Source organism: Vigna angularis, chromosome 4, assembly GCF_016808095.1.
Source record: "Vigna angularis cultivar LongXiaoDou No.4 chromosome 4, ASM1680809v1, whole genome shotgun sequence".
Lineage (NCBI taxonomy): Eukaryota > Viridiplantae > Streptophyta > Magnoliopsida > Fabales > Fabaceae > Vigna > Vigna angularis.
Window position 1 is genome coordinate 27,906,607 of NC_068973.1, and position 4,389 is coordinate 27,910,995.

Consider the following 4,389-nt stretch of genomic DNA (forward strand, 5'->3'; position numbering starts at 1 on the left):
TGGAATTAGATCTTTCAACAGTTTCACTTTAGGAGGGTTGTGTTGAGTAGTTTAAATTGCAACTGTAATAACGGTCATGTAGATTTGACCAATTCCACTTTGCCTTTTGTATATATACCAGACTGTACCATTCTCACTTTAGTTTTTAATGAAATACAGTTTCTTCACTTTCAAATTCATACGCTCATTCTCTCTACCATAACTCTGTATTCTCACACACATTGCTATTAGCAGTAACAGACTAACACTTTCACAATCCAATAGTGTAAAATGGTAAAAGAACAAAGAGGAAAAAGAAACACTCTTCTCACACTAGTTAGGGTTTGAGAATTTTTTTTTCTAAAAAGTTGGAAAGAGCGAAGGAAATAATACTTTTCCATTTGACGATTCTCAATAGTATTTTATGTTCTTTTAAGTCAGATTTACTTATTTGTATATACAATTTGAATTTTTTCTTTTAATAGATAGTTTTTGTGTGTGAATGTGTAAAAGGTTGTCATATATTATATTTATTCAAGATATCAAAATTGAGACAAAGTGGAGAGATTGAAGGAGAATATCAAAATAAGTACATTAAAAGACTAAGATATTAATGACAAGATTAAGAGAGTGATGGTTACACAAGGAATAAGAAATGGAAATCGAAACAGGCCAACATAGAATTGGAAATTGAAGAAACTAAAAAAATGTATCGAGAAAGACGTTCATTAGAAAAAATTAAAAAAGATAAATTACATAAGATCAAAAGAAAATTAGAAACATATGGTAAACATAGGTTTAATAGACATAATTTTACACGTGAATGATTTTAAACAATTATTGTAAATTATGTTATTTTATTTTATTTTCTTTTGGCGTAAAAAAATGAAGAAAATATAAATTATAGGTTATCCATATTTATAACATGAATTCTCTAAAAACGTCTTGAACTAAAGTGTGAAAAATCTAGTAATGATGTTTATTACAATTTGTATCACCATTTGTATTGATTTCCTTTGTCCATTTCTTTTCTATCCTTAGTAATTTATTTATTTTCAATTTACATTTTTTTTTCATTTTAATTATGTTTCTCGCATGTTTACTCTATTCATCTTCATCTTTGTCATTTTTCTTAACTACATTTAATTTTCATTTGCACCCTCCATCGTTTTTTAAAAACACAAAAAAAAAAATATGATCATTAAAACGAAATATATAATTTTTTATTAATATTCACATAAAAAGATAATTTATTAAATTAAATACATTTCTGAAATTAATCCACGGCATAAACGAGTTATAAATTAATTTTGTCTTAATCATAGATACACTCTATAATTTAGATCAAAAAATAATTATTTGTTAATTCAACTGAAAAAAAAAGTATATCAAGTCACCAAAAATAGATTTAAATTAGTTCACCAAAAATAGATTCAACAATATCAAATCAAAATCCTCAAAAAAAAAAAACAATATCAAAATTTATAAACAACGCGTGGACATTAAGAATTTTTTTAAATAATAATGTTCCCTAATTTACTTGCAACGAGTAATAGATACATGGATCACGTATGAGGGATCTCACACCATGATATTTGTCATAACACTATCACACAACACATGCCTGATAACATTAACAAATGTAAATTTTTGTTTTACCTGACACTCCTCTGTCTTCAAATATTATTTTGACCTCCTCTCAAATACGTGAAATAAAAATTTACATTTTTATCCAGTCATGAAAGTGCAACAACAAATAGCTCAGAAACAATGTCCAACCAACAAATCATACACATGACTGGGAAACTAAGATGACAAAAACAACATAATAGAAAAATATGACAGCAAAAAACAAATCAAGTCTGAAATATTTACCTTCTACAGTACCTTAAACTTTTCCAAGTTCCAAAGAACCTAGGTGGTGACACCAGCGTGAAATGTAACCTTATCTCATTTAAACGAAAACACCAAATCCAGAAACACAATCAGTTTATCATCACTGAGAACACAACATTAACATCAACCATACCCATATCCTTAAACTGGTTTACTTTAGTTTATGGTATGATTGTGGAGCATTAATTTAGTCGAATCTCGTACAATGTATTTTTATCATCTAGCCGTGTCCTCTGATGAAATTTGAAGTAATCCTGGTATTTCATGCTTTTGAACAATGGCTTTTCCTTCTCCAATAGCTCCGCAAGAGGCCCAATTTCCTTACCTAGAGCAGGTCCATTCACCAACACAACACTAATCCTAGTTTCCTCGTTGTTCAGGATTGCTCGGTGCAACACGCCCTCGTACCTCCCGTTACTCAAAACCTATATTCCAAGGATTGCATACTTGCATTAGATCAAGATTTCTACAAGTTTCGTTCTTTACTATATTAATTTGTTCTCTAAAAAGTATGCTTTTTGAAGCTGTTTAACATGGCATACCTCGAGTTGATCTGCAAGTATGACAGTTATGGAGTTAGAAACGGGATTAACGTTGACCCATTTCCCATGGTGCTTAACCTGAAGCCCTCCAATTCCATTCTGCGTGAGCAAGGTCAATAAGCCAATGTCGGAATGTGGAGGCAACCCTAGAGCAAGGTGTGGTTGTGGACATGGTGGATACATGTTAACAACGAAGACTTGATGGCCAGAGTCAAACTCAGTGGACTCAAAAATGGAATTGGATGCTAATCCCAAACTCTCTGATATTCCTTCTAGCAACTTCCTACCCAATCCTCTGATTTTCTGGCTATACTCATAAGCAACCTCCCTGCAGTAATATCAGGGAAATCACGCAGAACATAAAATAATGCAGAGTTGAGTTCAGTTGATTAATTGATTGAAGAAGCTATTAGTAGTGGAAGTTAATTAAAATACCTGTAACCCGGTGGTTTGTGGGGGAAGTTGAATTGAGGAAACGTGTTGGCCTTGAGATAATCTCTCCAATAATGAACCTTCTCTACTTGAGGACAAAAGCTTGTGCCATGTCTAATGGGTTCAAGAGGGCTCTTGTTGTCCCCAAACTCCTTTTTTTCCTCTATTGGCAAATCATGAAACTCGCGAGATTTTTCCATCAACTTCTCCACCAGGTTCTCCGGAATTCCATGATTTGTGAGCTGAGAAGCAAGTGAGTGAGAATGATCAATAAGATTACTGAGTTGGGATTTTTTTTGTAATAAGATTTAGAAAGAGAAAGTTTCCAACTTTCTTACCATGAAGACACCCCACTCGGCACAGGCCTTACCGAGTAGGTGCACCGCTTTGGAGTGAGTCTGAGGGTGGTGCGAAGTGAGGTGAGAAAAATCAATGACTGGGATGGAAGATGCAAGGTATTCTGCAACATCATCATCATCATCATCATCTCGTGGAGTTGTGAGATGGAGTGGTAGGTGGAAGGGATTAGAGAAGAATCTCCTTTTGATTCTGCTAATTCTTTGATGCTAAAAATATTAGATGAACGAACCATTGATGATTCTGGTTGTGATGATGAGGGAATGGAAGCAGCAGAGGCCATGGATGATGTGAGTCTTCAACAATATCACAAATTATTGGATTCTCATTCTTATCTGTAATACAGATCCACAAAAAGAAAAATGGTGAATGTAATCACTAATATGATTAAAAAATAAAAATCAAAGTACAAAAAACAAATGCAAAAGGTTCAAATATTTATCATAAAAACATTCCGTTATATAAGTGTTGTGAACGTAAGATCATTGAAATTTATTTCAAATGAATCTTATTATGTTGTATCATTTTATTTATTTTTTATTAATTATATTTTTTAGATAGTAATAGGTTTCTGTAAAATTAAATTTTTATAGTTGTTGGTTTATACTTTTAATTTTATAATTTAAAATTTTAATTGAATTATATAATTCAATATTTTATTTTTAAATCAAAAGATTGATTGTGTAGAACTTTATCATACATTAAATATTTATGATTTTAATTAAAATGCAAAAAAAAAAGTCGAGTGGAGCTGCGGGGAACCGAACCCCGTGCCTCTCGCATGCGAAGCGAGCGCTCTACCATATGAGCTACAACCCCTGTTGATTAATATTTGCCACTTTACATTTTATAGTAATGTGAAAATGGTTTACATTTGTGAATACGAACTATTTTTAAATATTTTATATTTCAGTTAAAAACTAAACACTAATTCTAATATACTGAAATTATTTAAATAATTTGCTCTTCTCAACAAATGTTTCTCTGTACAAAAATAAAATCAAATTTCTAAATGTGATTAAGTGATCAAAATGTTTAATTGAAATTGAATCATATAAATCAATTATCAAGAACCCAAATAATCAACCAACTAGAGAAAAAATGTATCTTACTTTATTTACAATAAAAAAAAAAAAGCGATTTACTGTGTAAATATCTATGGACTCTATCAAGTGGTTTATCG

The 4,389-nt window shown here is 31.2% G+C and overlaps 1 non-coding gene and 1 pseudogene across 1 annotated transcript; both read right to left on the reverse strand.

Moving 5' to 3' along the window:
* Positions 1 to 1,912: 1,912 nt before the first annotated feature.
* Positions 1,913 to 3,620, reverse strand: LOC108331126 (2-oxoglutarate-dependent dioxygenase 19-like; annotated as a pseudogene).
* Positions 3,621 to 3,952: 332 nt separating this feature from the next.
* Positions 3,953 to 4,025, reverse strand: TRNAA-CGC (transfer RNA alanine (anticodon CGC)). The gene has a single exon. It is a non-coding gene; the product is annotated as a tRNA-Ala (tRNA).
* Positions 4,026 to 4,389: the final 364 nt, after the last annotated feature.